This window comes from Lissotriton vulgaris, chromosome 1_1 (assembly GCF_964263255.1).
Source record: "Lissotriton vulgaris chromosome 1_1, aLisVul1.2, whole genome shotgun sequence".
Taxonomy (NCBI): Eukaryota; Metazoa; Chordata; class Amphibia; order Caudata; family Salamandridae; genus Lissotriton; species Lissotriton vulgaris.
The window spans coordinates 1,372,121,105-1,372,142,604 of NC_141685.1; the positions used below are offsets into that span (position 1 = coordinate 1,372,121,105).

General features: G+C 41.4%; 7 non-coding genes across 7 annotated transcripts; all 7 read right to left on the reverse strand.

Annotated features, from left to right (window-relative positions):
- Positions 1 to 1,982: 1,982 nt before the first annotated feature.
- Positions 1,983 to 2,064, reverse strand: TRNAS-AGA (transfer RNA serine (anticodon AGA)). The gene has a single exon. It is a non-coding gene; the product is annotated as a tRNA-Ser (tRNA).
- A 2,860-nt stretch (positions 2,065 to 4,924) lies between these two features.
- On the reverse strand, positions 4,925 to 5,006 carry TRNAS-AGA (transfer RNA serine (anticodon AGA)). The gene has a single exon. It is a non-coding gene; the product is annotated as a tRNA-Ser (tRNA).
- A 2,861-nt stretch (positions 5,007 to 7,867) lies between these two features.
- TRNAF-AAA (transfer RNA phenylalanine (anticodon AAA)) lies at positions 7,868 to 7,949 on the reverse strand. Its single transcript has one exon. It is a non-coding gene; the product is annotated as a tRNA-Phe (tRNA).
- Positions 7,950 to 13,750: 5,801 nt separating this feature from the next.
- TRNAS-AGA (transfer RNA serine (anticodon AGA)) lies at positions 13,751 to 13,832 on the reverse strand. The gene has a single exon. It is a non-coding gene; the product is annotated as a tRNA-Ser (tRNA).
- A 1,499-nt stretch (positions 13,833 to 15,331) lies between these two features.
- On the reverse strand, positions 15,332 to 15,403 carry TRNAH-GUG (transfer RNA histidin (anticodon GUG)). The gene has a single exon. It is a non-coding gene; the product is annotated as a tRNA-His (tRNA).
- A 2,868-nt stretch (positions 15,404 to 18,271) lies between these two features.
- TRNAH-GUG (transfer RNA histidin (anticodon GUG)) lies at positions 18,272 to 18,343 on the reverse strand. The gene has a single exon. It is a non-coding gene; the product is annotated as a tRNA-His (tRNA).
- Positions 18,344 to 19,632: 1,289 nt separating this feature from the next.
- TRNAS-AGA (transfer RNA serine (anticodon AGA)) lies at positions 19,633 to 19,714 on the reverse strand. The gene has a single exon. It is a non-coding gene; the product is annotated as a tRNA-Ser (tRNA).
- Between the last annotated feature and the right edge of the window lie 1,786 nt (positions 19,715 to 21,500).

Consider the following 21,500-nt stretch of genomic DNA (forward strand, 5'->3'; position numbering starts at 1 on the left):
GTAAGACATGTACTGTGGTAGTTTGTATGTCCTAGTAGTATCATACAGTCTATTACATTTTTCACTACTGTGAGGTCTGCCCCTCTCATAGGTTAGCATTGGGTATTCCCTTATACTTTTTGGGGGGTAATTCCATATCAGAGAGGAGAAGCTTTATTTATTTATTGATAAATCCTATCTACTGGTGAGGTTGGATTTAATCTTACTATTGTATAAATGCCATTTTTAGAGAGTGAGCATTTCTCTGCACTTACTGCTCTATTTGCATTGAAACCTGTCTTCGATTGACGTCTGGATTGGGCTGCGGGACAGCTACATATGTGCATTCCCTGTAGACAGCCACAACACAGGTCACTCAACTGCAACTGCATTCATCTGCATTCTGATTGGCCTGGGGGAGAGCTCCGCTCCCCTTACCGCAAATATGTTCAAGAACGATAATTTATGTCAGTAAGTACAGTATACCTACATCTTATAATCATGTGTCTTTAAATAATTTGTCGTTAGATCGTTTAAATATTGAAAAGGATCTGTTTTTAATAGACATTTTACAAAAACAACTGGTACATTTGGGAATTCTGTAAAGGAAAAACCCAACTGCCGTGACATTGCCAACCACAATGCCGTGACTCAGATTCGAACCGAGGTTGCTGTGGCCACAACGCAGAGTACTAACCACTATACGATCACGGCGAGCTACTTGGGCTCAATAACGTACAGTGACATGAAGAAATTATAATTCGGAACACTCAGGGCTACTCCTGTGATAGGCTGAATGTGTTCATTGCTTCCTCATTCCTTATACAAAGGCTTTATCTCCTCAGTGGTTGATAGGCTGAAACCGTTTCCTGGCCGCCTGCTTGTGAACTGGCAGGAGTCAAAGATCACACATACACTTGTGGGCCTGTGATGGGACACCAATGCAGAGAAACAAACCTGGCGCAGATATTCTATTCTGTTTATTAGACCTGCATCTCCCCTGTACCTCCTCAAGCCATCTGTATGTGAAGCAAGAAAGAGTTAAGGAACGGTCCATCTACACTTTTATTGGGAGGATGCTGCCGTGAGCTCCTCCCAGCTAATCACACAAACAGCAGTAAAGCAAGATAACTACACAGTTAGGGGGGACTGCATGGTTAGGTTTTTGAGGAATTATTGAAACTGACCTCAGTGACCCATAATCAGAGCTGTGGCTAATGACTGCATGCCTAATTATGATGAAGCAAGCACCATGGCTCGTAGGGGCCCCACAACACACTTTTCTTCGCTCATTGAATTAAAGTATAAACTTCTGCCATGTGTGAGTGGTAAAGGCTTGTTAATTTTGTTGCTTTTCAAATTCACGTCTGACAACAAGACGAAGGAACATTGGGGCATCAGACGCTTTGGAAAGTAGCCACCAACCGCAGAGAAAGAGAGAAAGAGGGAAAAGACAGTATGAGGTGTGGAGAAAACAGCAGCAGGTACAAGGAGCTCAAATGAGATTAATGGCGCCTCAGTAGAGCACGTAAAGGAACAGTTACAAATCTAAGAAAAGGGAAAGAAAAGACTAGGAAAAAACACAGAAAGAGCTTGTAGATGAAATTCTCTTCCAGGAACAGCAGGTTAGGAGAAATTACACAGGGAGCAGTTAAGCTTGTAACACGGGGGAGAATAGAAAAGAAAATGCAGTTTTATGAAGTGTGTTTGCCTAAACCAGCTAGCACTTTTATTTTATTTCTCTATTTGCTTCTTTTATTGGTAAAGTAAGTTTCAAGTGCATGCACAGGTATGACCGAGAGAGCCAGGGTATAATAATTTGAAGCGTTTGCACCAGCGCTAATGAAGGACGAGAGTTATAGCAAAGATATGAAAGGGGGAGCGATAATAAATATGTGATATGGCAATAGTGACACCAAAATAAGCCACCTATTTATAAAACTGACATGGAAGAAATACTAAAGGTTAACTTCTGAAATTGTAGCCGATGTTAAAAAGATTCTCGTTGTCGGCAGGATTCGAACCTGCGCGGGGAGACCCCAATGGATTTCTAGTCCATCGCCTTAACCACTCGGCCACAACAACTGCCTGTAAGGTGTGTGCACATAATCTGTATGCAAGTTTTCAAGGTGTCCCACAGCAAATTCCTGATATTCTGCAATGCACTTTTAAAAAATAATGTTTTTTTCAGCAGGCACATTCTCTCGTAAAAACAAAAATTGCATGCGTATATCTCTAGTTTGGAATACCATAGGCTTGCATGCATACTCTCATGGGTCACTCAAGTTTTTTGGACCCTATTGCACTCTGTTCTCGTGCTGCTTTTAGTATATGGCCCATATTACAGAAGTCTACCATCTTTGAGTATTTGAGGCTCCTTTGTAAGTGCTTTATATTTTTTCCTGGAGGAGCTATATAATAAAGGGGTCCAGGAAGGATTGCATTTATGGAAGATAAAAGAAGGCCCTCTTGTCTCACCAAATGCTGTAGAGAAACCTGATGTTTTACTCATGTTATCCTTAGTTCGTTTTTGTTAGACCTTGCATTCTTAAGGTGGTCCCAACCCCACCTTATTGCTTTTCACCTCCGCATTTTGCTGTATCTTTTTGTTGGCCTTAGGACTCTGATCACTTTATCGCTACTAATCAGTGCTGAAGTGCACGTGCTTCTTCCCTAATCATGTGTATAATTGGAGTATACCTGACTGACAGATTTAATTTACTTGAAAGCCCCTTGTAAAGTGGTATACCATATACCCAGGGACTGATTGTGCCGCCCAAAGAAATAGCATTTCAAACCTGTCTCAAGCCTGCTACTGCAGTGCCTGTGCTGCAGTGTACTGCCACTTCGACTTGGCATTTAAAACTACTTGCCAAGCCTTAAACTCCAATTGTATTACATATCAGTAACCCCTAAGGTAGGCCCTAAGTAGTCCTAGGGGCATCATGCTATGTAAGTAAAAGGTAAGACATGTACTGTGGTAGTTTGTATGTCCTAGTAGTATCAAACAGTCTATTACATTTTTCACTACTGTGAGGTCTGCCCCTCTCATAGGTTAGCATTGGGTATTCCCTTATACTTTTTGGGGGGTAATTCCATATCAGAGAGGAGAAGCTTTATTTATTTATTGATAAATCCTATCTACTGGTGAGGTTGGATTTAATCTTACTATTGTATAAATGCCATTTTTAGAGAGTGAGCATTTCTCTGCACTTACTGCTCTATTTGCATTGAAACCTATCTTCGATTGACGTCTGGATTGGGCTGCGAGACAGCTACATATGTGCATTCCCTGTAGACAGCCACAACACAGGTCACTCAACTGCAACTGCATTCATCTGCATTCTAATTGGCCTGGGGGAGAGCTCCGCTCCCCTTACCGCAAATATGTTCAAGAACGATAATTTATGTCAGTAAGTACAGTATACCTACATCTTATAATCATGTGTGTTTAAATAATTTGTCGTTAGATCGTTTAAATATTGAAAAGGATCTGTTTTTAATAGACATTTTACAAAAACAACTGGTACATTTGGGAATTCTGTAAAGGAAAAACCCAACTGCCGTGACATTGCCAACCACAATGCCGTGACTCAGATTCGAACCGAGGTTGCTGCGGCCACAACGCAGAGTACTAACCACTATACGATCACGGCGAGCTACTTGGGCTCAATAACGTACAGTGACATGAAGAAATTATAATTCGGAACACTCAGGGCTACTCCTGTGATAGGCTGAATGTGTTCATTGCTTCCTCATTCCTTATACAAAGGCTTTATCTCCTCAGTGGTTGATAGGCTGAAACCGTTTCCTGGCCGCCTGCTTGTGAACTGGCATTAGTCAAAGATCACACATACACTTGTGGGCCTGTGATGGGACACCAATGCAGAGAAACAAACCTGGCGCAGATATTCTATTCTGTTTATTAGACCTGCATCTCCCCTGTACCTCCTCAAGCCATCTGTATGTGAAGCAAGAAAGAGTTAAGGAACGGTCCATCTACACTTTTATTGGGAGGATGCTGCCGTGAGCTCCTCCCAGCTAATCACACAAACAGCAGTAAAGCAAGATAACTACACAGTTAGGGGGGACTGCATGGTTAGGTTTTTGAGGAATTATTGAAACTGACCTCAGTGACCCATAATCAGAGCTGTGGCTAATGACTGCATGCCTAATTATGATGAAGCAAGCACCATGGCTCGTAGGGGCCCCACAACACACTTTTCTTAGCTCATTGAATTAAAGTATAAACTTCTGCCATGTGTGAGTGGTAAAGGCTTGTTAATTTTGTTGCTTTTCAAATTCACGTCTGACAACAAGACGAAGGAACATTGGGGCATCAGACGCTTTGGAAAGTAGCCACCAACCGCAGAGAAAGAGAGAAAGAGGGAAAAGACAGTATGAGGTGTGGAGAAAACAGCAGCAGGTACAAGGAGCTCAAATGAGATTAATGGCGCCTCAGTAGAGCACATAAAGGAACAGTTACAAATCTAAGAAAAGGGAAAGAAAAGACTAGGAAAAAACACAGAAAGAGCTTGTAGATGAAATTCTCTTCCAGGAACAGCAGGTTAGGAGAAATTACACAGGGAGCAGTTAAGCTTGTAACACGGGGGAGAATAGAAAAGAAAATGCAGTTTTATGAAGTGTGTTTGCCTAATCCAGCTAGCACTTTTATTTTATTTCTCTATTTGCTTCTTTTATTGGTAAAGTAAGTTTCAAGTGCATGCACAGGTATGACCGAGAGAGCCAGGGTATAATAATTTGAAGCGTTTGCACCAGCGCTAATGAAGGACGAGAGTTATAGCAAAGATATGAAAGGGGGAGCGATAATAAATATGTGATATGGCAATAGTGACACCAAAATAAGCCACCTATTTATAAAACTGACATGGAAGAAATACTAAAGGTTAACTTCTGAAATTGTAGCCGATGTTAAAAAGATTCTCGTTGTCGGCAGGATTCGAACCTGCACGGGGAGACCCCAATGGATTTCTAGTCCATCGCCTTAACCACTCGGCCACAACAACTGACTGTAAGGTGTGTGCACATAATCTGTATGCAAGTTTTCAAGGTGTCCCACAGCAAATTCCTGATATTCTGCAATGCACTTTTAAAAAATAATGTTTTTTTCAGCAGGCACATTCTCTCGTAAAAACAAAAATTGCATGCGTATATCTCTAGTTTGGAATACCATAGGCTTGCATGCATACTCTCATGGGTCACTCAAGTTTTTTGGACCCTATTGCACTCTGTTTTCGTGCTGCTTTTAGTATATGGCCCATATTACAGAAGTCTACCATCTTTGAGTATTTGAGGCTCCTTTGTAAGTGCTTTATATTTTTTCCTGGAGGAGCTATATAATAAAGGGGTCCAGGAAGGATTGCATTTATGGAAGATAAAAGAAGGCCCACTTGTCTCACCAAATGCTGTAGAGAAACCTGATGTTTTACTCATGTTATCCTTAGTTCGTTTTTTTATTAGACCTTGCATTCTTAAGGTGGTCCCAACCCCACCTTATTGCTTTTCACCTCGCATTTTGCTGTATCTTTTTGTTGGCCTTAGGACTCTGATCACTTTATCGCTACTAATCAGTGCTGAAGTGCACGTGCTTCTTCCCTAATCATGTGCATAATTGGAGTATACCTGACTGACAGATTTAATTTACTTGAAAGCCCCTTGTAAAGTGGTATACCATATACCCAGGGACTGATTGTGCCGCCCAAAGAAATAGCATTTCAAACCTGTCTCAAGCCTGCTACTGCAGTGCCTGTGCTGCAGTGTACTGCCACTTCGACTTGGCATTTAAAACTACTTGCCAAGCCTTAAACTCCAATTTTATTACATATCAGTAACCCGTAAGGTAGGCCCTAAGAAGTCCTAGGGGCATCATGATATGCAAGTAAAAGGTAAGACATGTACTGTGGTAGTTTGTATGTCCTAGTAGTATCAAACAGTCTATTACATTTTTCACTACTGTGAGGTCTGCCCCTCTCATAGGTTAGCATTGGGTATTCCCTTATACTTTTTGGGGGGTAATTCCATATCAGAGAGGAGAAGCTTTATTTATTTATTGATCAATCCTATCTACTGGTGAGGTTGTATTTAATCTTACTATTGCATAAATGCCATTTTTAGAGAGTGAGCATTTCTCTGCACTTACTGCTCTATTTGCATGAAAACCTGTCTTCAATTGACGTTTGGATTGGGCTGCGAGAAAGCTACATATGTGCATTCCCTGTAGACAGCCACAACACAGGTCACTCAACTGCAACTGCATTCATCTGCATTCTGATTGGCCTGGGGGAGAGGTCCGCTCCCCTTACCGCAAATATGTTCAAGAACGATAATTTATGTCAGTAAGTACAGTATACCTACATCTTATAATCATGTGTGTTTAAATAATTTGTCGTTAGATCATTTAAATATTGAAAAGGATCTGTTTTTAATAGACATTTTACAAAAACAACTGGTACATTTGGGAATTCTGTAAAGGAAAAACCCAACTGCCGTGACATTGCCAACCACAATGCCGTGCCTCGGATTCGAACCGAGGTTGCTGCGGCCACAACGCAGAGTACTAACCACTATACGATCACGGCGAGCTACTTGGGCTCAATAACGTACAGTGACATGAAGAAATTATAATTCGGAACACTCAGGGCTACTCCTGTGATAGGCTGAATGTGTTCATTGCTTCCTCATTCCTTATACAAAGGCTTTATCTCCTCAGTGGTTGATAGGCTGAAACCGTTTCCTGGCCGCCTGCTTGTGAACTGGCAGGAGTCAAAGATCACACATACACTGGTGGGCCTGTGATGGGACACCAATGCAGAGAAACACACCTGGCGCAGATATTCTATTCTGTTTATTAGACCTGCATCTCCCCTGTACCTCCTCAAGCCATCTGTATGTGAAGCAAGAAAGAGTTAAGGAACGGTCCATCTACACTTTTATTGGGAGGATGCTGCCGTGAGCTCCTCCCAGCTAATCACACAAACAGCAGTAAAGCAAGATAACTACACAGTTAGGGGGGACTGCATGGTTAGGTTTTTGATGAATTATTGAAACTGACCTCAGTGACCCATAATCAGAGCTGTGGCTAATGACTGCATGCCTAATTATGATGAAGCAAGCACCATGGCTCGTAGGGGCCCCACAACACACTTTTCTTAGCTCATTGAATTAAAGTATAAACTTCTGCCATGTGTGAGTGGTAAAGGCTCGTTAATTTTGTTGCTTTTCAAATTCACGTCTGACAACAAGACGAAGGAACATTGGGGCATCAGACGCTTTGGAAAGTAGCCACCAACCGCAGAGAAAGAGAGAAAGAGGGAAAAGACAGTATGAGGTGGGGAGAAAACAGCAGCAGGTACAAGGAGCTCAAATGAGATTAATGGCGCCTAAATAGAGCACGTAAAGAAACAGTTACAAATCTAAGAAAAGGGAAAGAAAAGACTAGGAAAAAACACAGAAAGAGCTTGTAGATGAAATTCTCTTCCAGGAACAGCAGGTTAAGAGAAATTACACAGGGAGCAGTTAAGCTTGTAAGACGGGGGAGAATAGAAAAGAAAATGCAGTTTTATGAAGTGCGTTTGCCTAATCCAGCTAGCACTTTTATTTTATTTCTCTATTTGCTTCTTTTATTGGTAAAGTAAGTTTCAAGTGCATGCACAGGTTTGACCGAGAGAGCCCGGGTATAATAATTTGAAGCGTTTGCACCAGCGCTAATGAAGCACGAGAGTTATAGCAAAGATATGAAAGGGGGAGCGATAATAAATATGTGATATGGCAATAGTGACACCAAAATAAGCCACCTATTTATAAAACTGACATGGAAGAAATACTAAAGGTTAACTTCTGAAATTGTAGCCGATGTTAAAAAGATTCTCGTTGTCGGCAGGATTCGAACCTGCGCGGGGAGACCCCAATGGATTTTTAGTCCATCGCCTTAACCACTCGGCCACAACAACTGACTGTAAGGTGTGTGCACATAATCTGTATGCAAGTTTTCAAGGTGTCCCACAGCAAATTCCTGATATTCTGCAATGCACTTTTTAAAAATAATGTTTTTTTCAGCAGGCACATTCTCTCCTAAAAACAAAAATTGCATGCGTATATCTCTAGTTTGGAATACCATAGGCTTGCATGCATACTCTCATGGGTCACTCAAGTTTTTGGACCCTATTGCACTCTGTTTTCGTGCTGCTTTTAGTATATGACCCATATTACAGAAGTCTACCATCTTTGAGTATTTGAGGCTCCTTTGTAGGTGCTTTATATTTTTTCCTTGAAGAGCTATATAATAAAGGGGTCCGGGAATGATTGCATTTATGGAAGATAAAAGAAGGCCCACTTGTCTCACCAAATGCTGTAGAGAAACCTGATGTTTTACTCATGTTATCCTTAGTTCGTTTTTGTTAGACCTTGCATTCTTAAGGTGGTCCCAACCCCACCTTATTGCTTTTCACCTCCACATTTTGCTGTATCTTTTTGTTGGCCTTAGGACTCTGATCTTTTTATCGCTACTAATCAGTGCTGAAGTGCACGTGCTTCGTCCCTAATCATGTGTATAATTGGAGTATACCTGACTGACAGATTTAATTTACTTGAAAGCCCCTTGTAAAGTGGTATTCCATATACCCAGGGACTGATTGTGCCGCCCAAAGAAATAGCATTTCAAACCTGTCTCAAGCCTGCTACTGCAGTGTCTGTGCTGCAGTGTACTGCAGCACATCGACTTGGCATTTAAAACTACTTGCCAAGCCTTAAACTTCAATTTTATTACATATCAGTAACCCCTAAGGTAGGCCCTAGGTAGTCCTAGGGGCATCATGCTATGTAAGTAAAAGGTAAGACATGTACTGTGGTAGTTTGTATGTCCTAGTAGTATCAAACAGTCTATTACATTTTTCACTAATGTGAGGTCTGCCCCTCTCATAGGTTAGCATTGGGTATTCCCTTATACTTTTTGGGGGGTAATTCCATATCAGAGAGGAGAAGCTTTATTTATTTATTGATAAATCCTATCTACTGGTGAGGTTGGATTTAATCTTACTATTGTATAAATGCCATTTTTAGAGAGTGAGCATTTCTCTGCCCTTACTGCTCTATTTGCATCAAAACCGGTCTTCAATTGATGTCTGGATTGGGCTGCGAGACAGCTACATATGTGCATTCCCTGTAGACAGCCACAAGACAGGTCACTCAACTGCAACTGCATTCATCTGCATTCTGATTGGCCTGGGGAGAGGTCCGCTCCCCTTACCGCAAATATGTTCAAGAACGATAATTTATGTCAGTAAGTACAGTATACCTACATCTTATAATCATGTGTGTTTAAATAATTTGTCGTTAGATCGTTTAAATATTGAAAAGGATCTGTTTTTGATAGACATTTTACAAAAACAACTGGTACATTTGGGAATTCTGTAAAGGAAAAACCCAACTGCCGTGACATTGCCAACCACAATGCCGTGACTCGGATTCGAACCGAGGTTGCTGCGGCCACAACGCAGACTACTAACCACTATACGATCACGGCGAGCTACTTGGGCTCAATAACGTACAGTGACATGAAGAAATTATAATTCGGAACACTCAGGGCTACTCCTGTGATAGGCTGAATGTGTTCATTGCTTCCTCATTCCTTATACAAAGGCTTTATCTCCTCAGTGGTTGATAGGCTGAAACCGTTTCCTGGCCGCCTGCTTGTGAACTGGCAGGAGTCAAAGATCACACATACACTGGTGGGCCTGTGATGGGACACCAATGCAGAGAAACACACCTGGCGCAGATATTCTATTCTGTTTATTAGACCTGCATCTCCCCTGTACCTCCTCAAGCCATCTGTATGTGAAGCAAGAAAGAGTTAAGGAACGGTTCATCTACACTTTTATTGGGAGGATGCTGCCGTGAGCTCCTCTCAGCTAATCACACAAACAGCAGTAAAGCAAGATGACTACACAGTTAGGGGGGACTGCATGGTTAGGTTTTTGAGGAATTATTGAAACTGACCTCAGTGACCCATAATCAGAGCTGTGGTTAATGACTGCATGCCTAATTATGATGAAGCAAGCACCATGGCTCGTAGGGGCCCCACAACACACTTTTCTTAGCTCATTGAATTAAAGTATAAACTTCTGCCATGTGTGAGTGGTAAAGGCTCGTTAATTTTGTTGCTTTTCAAATTCACGTCTGACAACAAGACGAAGGAACAATGGGGCATCAGACACTTTGGAAAGTAGCCACCAACCGCAGAGAAAGAGAGAAAGAGGGAAAAGACAGTATGAGGTGTGGAGAAAACAGCAGCAGGTACAAGGAGCTCAAATGAGATTAATGGCGCCTAAATAGAGCACATAAAGGAACAGTTACAAATCTAAGAAAAGGGAAAGAAAAGACTAGGAAAAAACACAGAAAGAGCTTGTAGATGAAATTCTCTTCCAGGAACAGCAGGTTAAGAGAAATTACACAGGGAGCAGTTAAGCTTGTAACTCGGGGAGAATAGAAAAGAAAATGCAGTTTTATGAAGTGTGTTTGCCTAATTCAGCTAGTATTTTTATTTTATTTCTCTATTTGCTTCTTTTATTGGTAAAGTAAGTTTCAAGGGCATGCACAGGTATGACCGAGAGAGCCAGGGTATAATAATTTGAAGCGTTTGCACCAGCACTAATGAAGGACGAGAGTTATAGCAAAGATATGAAAGGGGGAGCAATAATAAATATGTGATATGGCAATAGTGACACCAAAATAAGCCACCTATTTATAAAACTGACATGGAAGAAAAACTAAAGGTTAACTTCTGAAATTGTAGCAGATGTTAAAAAGATTCTCGTTGTCGGCAGGATTCAAACCTGCGCGGGGAGATCCCAATGGATTTCTAGTCCATCGCCTTAACCACTCGGCCACAACAACTGACTGTAAGGCGTCTGCACATAATCTGTATGCAAGTTTTCAAGGTGTCCCACAGCAAATTCCTGATATTCTGCAATGCACTTTTTAAAAATAATGTTTTTTTCAGCAGGCACATTCTCTCCTGAAAACAAAAATTGCATGCGTTTATCTCTAGTTTGGAATACTATAGGCTTGCATGCATACTCTCATGGGTCACTCAAGTTTTTTGGACCCTATTGCACTCTGTTTTCGTGCTGCTTTTAGTATATGGCCCATATTACAGAAGTCTACCATCTTTGAGTATTTGAGGCTCCTTTGTAAGTGCTTTATATTTTTTCCTTGAAGAGCTATATAATAAAGGGGTCCGGGAAAGATTGCATTTATGGAAGATAAAAGAAGGCCCATTTGTCTCACCAAATGCTGTAGAGAAACCTGATGTTTTACTCATGTTATCCTTAGTTCGTTTTTGTTAGACCTTGCATTCTTAAGGTGGTCCCAACCCCACCTTATTGCTTTTCACCTCCGCATTTTGCTGTATCTTTTTGTTGGCCTTAGGACTCTGATCACTTTATCGCTACTAATCAGTGCTGAAGTGCACGTGCTTCTTCCCTAATCATGTGTATAATTGGAGTATACCTGACTGACAGATTTAATTTACTTGAAAGCCCCTTGTAAAGTGGTATACCATATACCCAGGGACTGATTGTGCCGCCCAAAGAAATAGCATTTCAAACCTGTCTCAAGCCTGCTACTGCAGTGCCTGTGCTGCAGTGTACTGCAGCACATCGACTTGGCATTTAAAACTACTTGCCAAGCCTTAAACTTCAATTTTATTACATATCAGTAACCCCTAAGGTAGGCCCTAGGTAGTCCTAGGGGCATCATGCTATGTAAGTAAAAGGTAAGACATGTACTGTGGTAGTTTGTATGTCCTAGTAGTATCAAACAGTCTATTACATTTTTCACTAATGTGAGGTCTGCCCCTCTCATAGGTTAGCATTGGGTATTCCCTTATACTTTTTGGGGGGTAATTCCATATCAGAGAGGAGAAGCTTTATTTATTTATTGATAAATCCTATCTACTGGTGAGGTTGGATTTAATCTTACTATTGTATAAATGCCATTTTTAGAGAGTGAGCATTTCTCTGCCCTTACTGCTCTATTTGCATCAAAACCTGTCTTCAATTGATGTCTGGATTGGGCTGCGAGACAGCTACATATGTGCATTCCCTGTAGACAGCCACAAGACAGGTCACTCAACTGCAACTGCATTCATCTGCATTCTGATTGGCCTGGGGAGAGGTCCGCTCCCCTTACCGCAAATATGTTCAAGAACGATAATTTATGTCAGTAAGTACAGTATACCTACATCTTATAATCATGTGTGTTTAAATAATTTGTCGTTAGATCGTTTAAATATTGAAAAGGATCTGTTTTTGATAGACATTTTACAAAAACAACTGGTACATTTGGGAATTCTGTAAAGGAAAAACCCAACTGCCGTGACATTGCCAACCACAATGCCGTGACTCGGATTCGAACCGAGGTTGCTGCAGCCACAACGCAGACTACTAACCACTATACGATCACGGCGAGCTACTTGGGCTCAATAACGTACAGTGACATGAAGAAATTATAATTTGGAACACTCAGGGCTACTCCTGTGATAGGCTGAATGTGTTCATTGCTTCCTCATTCCTTATACAAAGGCTTTATCTCCTCAGTGGTTGATAGGCTGAAACCGTTTCCTGGCCGCCTGCTTGTGAACTGGCAGGAGTCAAAGATCACACATACACTGGTGGGCCTGTGATGGGACACCAATGCAGAGAAACACACCTGGCGCAGATATTCTATTCTGTTTATTAGACCTGCATCTCCCCTGTACCTCCTCAAGCCATCTGTATGTGAAGCAAGAAAGAGTTAAGGAACGGTTCATCTACACTTTTATTGGGAGGATGCTGCCGTGAGCTCCTCTCAGCTAATCACACAAACAGCAGTAAAGCAAGATGACTACACAGTTAGGGGGGACTGCATGGTTAGGTTTTTGAGGAATTATTGAAACTGACCTCAGTGACCCATAATCAGAGCTGTGGCTAATGACTGCATGCCTAATTATGATGAAGCAAGCACCATGGCTCGTAGGGGCCCCACAACACACTTTTCTTAGCTCATTGAATTAAAGTATAAACTTCTGCCATGTGTGAGTGGTAAAGGCTCGTTAATTTTGTTGCTTTTCAAATTCACGTCTGACAACAAGACGAAGGAACAATGGGGCATCAGACACTTTGGAAAGTAGCCACCAACCGCAGAGAAAGAGAGAAAGAGGGAAAAGACAGTATGAGGTGTGGAGAAAACAGCAGCAGGTACAAGGAGCTCAAATGAGATTAATGGCGCCTAAATAGAGCACATAAAGGAACAGTTACAAATCTAAGAAAAGGGAAAGAAAAGACTAGGAAAAAACACAGAAAGAGCTTGTAGATGAAATTCTCTTCCAGGAACAGCAGGTTAAGAGAAATTACACAGGGAGCAGTTAAGCTTGTAACTCGGGGAGAATAGAAAAGAAAATGCAGTTTTATGAAGTGTGTTTGCCTAATTCAGCTAGTATTTTTATTTTATTTCTCTATTTGCTTCTTTTATTGGTAAAGTAAGTTTCAAGGGCATGCACAGGTATGACCGAGAGAGCCAGGGTATAATAATTTGAAGCGTTTGCACCAGCACTAATGAAGGACGAGAGTTATAGCAAAGATATGAAAGGGGGAGCAATAATAAATATGTGATATGGCAATAGTGACACCAAAATAAGCCACCTATTTATAAAACTGACATGGAAGAAAAACTAAAGGTTAACTTCTGAAATTGTAGCCGATGTTAAAAAGATTCTCGTTGTCGGCAGGATTCGAACCTGCGCGGGGAGATCCCAATGGATTTCTAGTCCATCGCCTTAACCACTCGGCCACAACAACTGACTGTAAGGCGTGTGCACATAATCTGTATGCAAGTTTTCAAGGTGTCCCACAGCAAATTCCTGATATTCTGCAATGCACTTTTTAAAAATAATGTTTTTTTCAGCAGGCACATTCTCTCCTGAAAACAAAAATTGCATGCGTTTATCTCTAGTTTGGAATACTATAGGCTTGCATGCATACTCTCATGGGTCACTCAAGTTTTTTGGACCCTATTGCACTCTGTTTTCGTGCTGCTTTTAGTATATGGCCCATATTACAGAAGTCTACCATCTTTGAGTATTTGAGGCTCCTTTGTAAGTGCTTTATATTTTTTCCTTGAAGAGCTATATAATAAAGGGGTCCGGGAAAGATTGCATTTATGGAAGATAAAAGAAGGCCCATTTGTCTCACCAAATGCTGTAGAGAAACCTGATGTTTTACTCATGTTATCCTTAGTTCGTTTTTGTTAGACCTTGCATTCTTAAGGTGGTCCCAACCCCACCTTATTGCTTTTCACCTCCGCATTTTGCTGTATCTTTTTGTTGGCCTTAGGACTCTGATCACTTTATCGCTACTAATCAGTGCTGAAGTGCACGTGCTTCTTCCCTAATCATGTGTATAATTGGAGTATACCTGACTGACAGATTTAATTTACTTGAAAGCCCCTTGTAAAGTGGTATACCATATACCCAGGGACTGATTGTGCCGCCCAAAGAAATAGCATTTCAAACCTGTCTCAAGCCTGCTACTGCAGTGCCTGTGCTGCAGTGTACTGCCACTTCGACTTGGCATTTAAAACTACTTGCCAAGCCTTAAACTCCAATTTTATTACATATCAGTAACCCCTAAGGTAGGCCCTAGGTAGTCCTAGGGGCATCATGCTATGTAAGTAAAAGGTAAGACATGTACTGTGGTAGTTTGTATGTCCTATTAGTATCAAACAGTCTATTACATTTTTCACTACTGTGAGATCTGCCCCTCTCATAGGTTAGCATTGGGTATTCCCTTATACTTTTTGGGGGGTAATTCCATATCAGAGAGGAGAAGCTTTATTTATTTATTGATCAATCCTATCTACTGGTGAGGTTGGATTTAATCTTACTATTGTATGAATGCCATTTTTAGAGAGTGAGCATTTCTCTGCACTTACTGCTCTATTTGCATGAAAACCTGTCTTCAATTGACGTCTGGATTGGGCTGCGAGACAGCTACATATGTGCATACCCTGTAGACAGCCACAACACAGGTCACTCAACTGCAACTGCATTCATCTGCATTCTGATTGGCCTGGGGGAGAGCTCCGCTCCCCTTACCGCAAATATATTCAAGAATGATAATTTATGTCAGTAAGTACAGTATACCTACATCTTATAATCATGTGTGTTTAAATAATTTGTCGTTAGATCGTTTAAATATTGAAAAGGATCTGTTTTTAATAGACATTTTACAAAAACAACTGGTACATTTGGGAATTCTGTAAAGGAAAAACCCAACTGCCGTGACATTGCCAACCACAATGCCGTGACTCGGATTCGAACCGAGGTTGCTGCGGCCACAACGCAGAGTACTAACCACTATACGATCACGGCGAGCTACTTGGGCTCTATAACGTACAGTGACATGAAGAAATTATAATTCGGAACACTCAGGGCTACTCCTGTGATAGGCTGAATGTGTTCATTGCTTCCTCATTCCTTATACAAAGGCTTTATCTCCTCAGTGGTTGATAGGCTGAAACCGTTTCCTGGCCGCCTGCTTGTGAACTGGCAGGAGTCAAAGATCACACATACACTGGTGGGCCTGTGATGGGACACCAATGCAGAGAAACACACCTGGTGCAGATATTCTATTCTGTTTATTAGACCCGCATCTCCCCTGTACCTCCTCAAGCCATCTGTATGTGAAGCAAGAAAGAGTTAAGGAACGGTTCATCTACACTTTTATTGGGAGGATGCTGCCGTGAGCTCCTCTCAGCTAATCACACAAACAGCAGTAAAGCAAGATGACTACACAGTTAGGGGGGACTGCATGGTTAGGTTTTTGAGGAATTATTGAAACTGACCTCAGTGACCCATAATCAGAGCTGTGGCTAATGACTGCATGCCTAATTATGATGAAGCAAGCACCATGGCTCGTAGGGGCCCCAAAACACACTTTTCTTAGCTCATTGAATTAAAGTATAAACTTCTGCCATGTGTGAGTGGTAAAGGCTTGTTAATTTTGTTGCTTTTCAAATTCACGCCTGACAACAAGACGAAGGAACATTGGGGCATCAGACGCTTTGGAAAGTAGCCACCAACCGCAGAGAAAGAGAGAAAGAGGGAAAAGGCAGTATGAGGTGTGGAGAAAACAGCAGCAGGTACAGGGAGCTCAAATGAGATTAATGGCGCCTAAATAGAGCACGTAAAGGAACAGTTACAAATCTAAGAAAAGGGAAAGAAAAGACTAGGAAAAAACACAGAAAGAGCTTGTAGATGAAATTCTCTTCCAGGAACAGCAGGTTAAGAGAAATTAAACAGGGAGCAGTTAAGCTTGTAACACGGGGGAGAATAGAAAAGAAAATGCAGTTTTATGAAGTGTGTTTGCCTAATCCAGCTAGCACTTTTATTTTATTTCTCTATTTGCTTCTTTTATTGGTAAAGTAAGTTTCAACTGCATGCACAGGTATGACCGAGAGAGCCAGGGTATAATAATTTGAAGCGTTTGCACCAGCGCTAATGAAGGACGAGAGTTATAGCAAAGATATGAAAGGGGGAGCGATCATAAATATGTGATATGGCAATAGTGACACCAAAATAAGCCACCTATTTATAAAACTGACATGGAAGAAATACTAAAGGTTAACTTCGGAAATTGTAGCCGATGTTAAAAAGATTCTCGTTGTCGGCAGGATTCGAACCTGCGCGGGGAGACCTCAATGGATTTCTAGTCCATCGCCTTAACAACTCGGCCACAACAACTGACTGTAAGGTGTATGCACATAATCTGTATGCAAGTTTACAAGGTGTCCCACAGCAAATTTCTGATATTCTGCAATGCACTTTTAAAAAATAATGTTTTTTTCAGCAGGCACATTCTCTCCTAAAAACAAAAATTGCATGCGTATATCTCTAGTTTGGAATACCATAGGCTTGCATGCATACTCTCATGGGTCACTCAAGTTTTTTGGACCCTATTGCACTCTGTTTTCGTGCTGCTTTTAGTATATGGCCCATATTACAGAAGTCTACCATCTTTGAGTATTTGAGGCTCCTTTGTAAGTGTTTATATTTTTTCCTTGAAGAGCTATATAATAAAGGGGTCCGGGAAGGATTGCATTTATGGAAGATAAAAGAAGGCCCACTTGTCTCACCAAATGCTGTAGAGAAACCTGATGTTTTACTCATGTTATCCTTAGTTCGTTTTTGTTAGACCTTGCATTCTTAAGGTGGTCCCAACCCCACCTTATTGCTTTTCACCTCCGCATTTTGCTGTATCTTTTTGTTGGCCTTAGGACTCTGATCACTTTATCGCTACTAATCAGTGCTGAAGTGCACGTGCTTCTTCCCTAATCATGTGTATAATTGGAGTATACCTGACTGACAGATTTAATTTACTTGAAAGCCCCTTGTAAAGTGGTATACCATATACCCAGGGACTGATTGTGCCGCCCAAAGAAATAGCATTTCAAACCTGTCTCAAGCCTGCTACTGCAGTGCCTGTGCTGCAGTGTACTGCCACTACGACTTGGCATTTAAAACTACTTGCCAAGCCTTAAACTCCAATTTTATTACATATCAGTAACCCCTAAGGTAGGCCCTAGGTAGTCCTAGGGGCATCATGCTATGTAAGTAAAAGGTAAGACATGTACTGTGGTAGTTTGTATGTCCTAGTAGTATCAAACAGTCTATTACATTTTTCACTACTGTGAGGTCTGCCCCTCTCATAGGTTAGCATTGGGTATTCCCTTATACTTTTTTGGGGGTAATTCCATATCAGAGAGGAGAAGCTTTATTTATTTATTGATAAATCCTATCTACTGGTGAGGTTGGATTTAATCTTACTATTGTATAAATGCCATTTTCAGAGAGTGAGCATTTCTCTGCACTTACTGCTCTATTTGCATTGAAACCTGTCTTCGATTGACGTCTGGATTGGGCTGCGGGACAGCTACATATGTGCATTCCCTGTAGACAGCCACAACACAGGTCACTCAACTGCAACTGCATTCATCTGCATTCTGATTGGCCTGGGGGAGAGCTCCGCTCCCCTTACCGCAAATATGTTCAAGAACGATAATTTATGTCAGTAAGTACAGTATACCTACATCTTATAATCATGTGTGTTTAAATAATTTGTCGTTAGATCGTTTAAATATTGAAAAGGATCTGTTTTAATAGACATTTTACAAAAACAACTGGTACATTTGGGAATTCTGTAAAGGAAAAACCCAACTGCCGTGACATTGCCAACCACAATGCCGTGACTCGGATTCGAACCGAGCCTGCTGCGGCCACAACGCAGAGTACTAACCACTATACGATCACGGCGAGCTACTTGGGCTCAATAACGAACAGTGACATGAAGAAATTATAATTCGGAACATTCAGGGCTACTCCTGTGATAGGCTGAATGTGTTCATTGCTTCCTCATTCCTTATACAAAGGCTTTATCTCCTCAGTGGTTGATAGGCTGAAACCGTTTCCTGGCCGCCTGCTTGTGAACTGGCAGGAGTCAAAGATCACACATACACTGGTGGGCCTGTGATGGGACACCAATGCAGAGAAACAAACCTGGCGCAGATATTCTATTCTGTTTATTAGACCTGCATCTCCCCTGTACCTCCTCAAGCCATCTGTATGTGAAGCAAGAAGGAGTTAAGGAACGGTCCATCTACACTTTTATTGGGAGGATGCTGCCGTGAGCTCCTCCCAGCTAATCACACAAACAGCAGTAAAGCAAGATAACTACACAGTTAGGGGGGACTGCATGGTTAGGTTTTTGAGGAATTATTGAAACTGACCTCAGTGACCCATAATCAGAGCTGTGGCTAATGACTGCATGCCTAATTATGATGAAGCAAGCACCATGGCTCGTAGGGGCCCCACAACACACTTTTCTTAGCTCATTGAATTAAAGTATAAACTTCTGCCATGTGTGAGTGGTAAAGGCTTGTTAATTTTGTTGCTTTTCAAATTCACGTCTGACAACAAGACGAAGGAACATTGGGGCATCAGACGCTTTGGAAAGTAGCCACCAACCGCAGAGAAAGAGAGAAAGAGGGAAAAGACAGTATGAGGTGTGGAGAAAACAGCAGCAGGTACAAGGAGCTCAAATGAGATTAATGGTGCCTCAGTAGAGCACGTAAAGGAACAGATACAAATCTAAGAAAAGGGAAAGAAAAGACTAGGAAAAAACACAGAAAGAGCTTGTAGATGAAATTCTCTTCCAGGAACAGCAGGTTAGGAGAAATTACACAGGGAGCAGTTAAGCTTGTAACACGGGGGAGAATAGAAAAGAAAATGCAGTTTTATGAAGTGTGTTTGCCTAATCCAGCTAGTACTTTTATTTTATTTCTCTATTTGCTTCTTTTATTGGTAAAGTAAGTTTCAAGTGCATGCACAGGTATGACCGAGAGAGCCAGGGTATAATAATTTGAAGCGTTTGCACCAGCGCTAGTGAAGGACGAGAGTTATAGCAAAGATATGAAAGGGGGAGCGATAATAAATATGTGATATGGCAATAGTGACACCAAAATAAGCCACCTATTTATAAAACTGACATGGAAGAAATACTAAAGGTTAACTTCTGAAATTGTAGCCGATGTTAAAAAGATTCTCGTTGTCGGCAGGATTCGAACCTGCGCGGGGAGACCCCAATGGATTTCTAGTCCATCGCCTTAACCACTCGGCCACAACAACTGACTGTAAGGTGTGTGCACATAATCTGTATGCAAGTTTTCAAGGTGTCCCACAGCAAATTCCTGATATTCTGCAATGCACTTTTAAAAAATAATGTTTTTTTCAGCAGGCACATTCTCTCGTAAAAACAAAAATTGCATGCGTATATCTCTAGTTTGGAATACCATAGGCTTGCATGCATACTCTCATGGGTCACTCAAGTTTTTTGGACCCTATTGCACTCTGTTTTCGTGCTGCTTTTAGTATATGGCCCATATTACAGAAGTCTACCATCTTTGAGTATTTGAGGCTCCTTTGTAAGTGCTTTATATTTTTTCCTGGAAGAGCTATATAATAAAGGGGTCCGGGAAAGATTGCATTTATGGAAGATAAAAGAAGGCCCACTTGTCTCACCAAATGCTGTAGAGAAACCTGATGTTTTACTCATGTTATCCTTAGTTCGTTTTTGTTAGACCTTGCATTCTTAAGGTGGTCCCAACCCCACCTTATTGCTTTTCACCTCCGCATTTTGCTGTATCTTTTTGTTGGCCTTAGGACTCTGATCACTTTATCGCTACTAATCAGTGCTGAAGTGCACGTGCTTCTTCCCTAATCATGTGTATAATTGGAGTATACCTGACTGACAGATTTAATTTACTTGAAAGCCCCTTGTAAAGTGGTATACCATATACCCAGGGACTGATTGTGCCGCCCAAAGAAATAGCATTTCAAACCTGTCTCAAGCCTGCTACTGCAGTGCCTGTGCTGCAGTGTACTGCCACTACGACTTGGCATTTAAAACTACTTGCCAAGCCTTAAACTCCAATTTTATTACATATCAGTAACCCCTAAGGTAGGCCCTAGGTAGTCCTAGGGGCATCATGCTATGTAAGTAAAGGTAAGACATGTACTGTGGTAGTTTGTATGTCCTAGTAGTATCAAACAGTCTATTACATTTTTCACTACTGTGAGGTCTGCCCCTCTCATAGGTTAGCATTGGGTATTCCCTTATACTTTTTGGGGGGTAATTCCATATCAGAGAGGAGAAGCTTTATTTATTTATTGATAAATCCTATCTACTGGTGAGGTTGGATTTAATCTCACTATTGTATAAATGCCATTTTCAGAGAGTGAGCATTTCTCTGCACTTACTGCTCTATTTGCATTGAAACCTGTCTTCGATTGACGTCTGGATTGGGCTGCGAGACAGCTACATATGTTCATTCCCTGTAGACAGCCACAACACAGGTCACTCAACTGCAACTGCATTCATCTGCATTCTGATTGGCCTGGGGGAGAGCTCCGCTCCCCTTACCGCAAATATGTTCAAGAACGATAATTTATGTCAGTAAGTACAGTATACCTACATCTTATAATCATGTGTGTTTAAATAATTTGTCGTTAGATCGTTTAAATATTGAAAAGGATCTGTTTTAATAGACATTTTACAAAAACAACTGGTACATTTGGGAATTCTGTAAAGGAAAAACCCAACTGCCGTGACATTGCCAACCACAATGCCGTGACTCGAATTCAAACCGAGCCTGCTGCAGCCACAACGCAGAGTACTAACCACTATACGATCACGGCGAGCTACTTGGGCTCAATAACGAACAGTGACATGAAGAAATTATAATTCGGAACATTCAGGGCTACTCCTGTGATAGGCTGAATGTGTTCATTGCTTCCTCATTCCTTATACAAAGGCTTTATCTCCTCAGTGGTTGATAGGCTGAAACCGTTTCCTGGCCGCCTGCTTGTGAACTGGCAGGAGTCAAAGATCACACATACACTGGTGGGCCTGTGA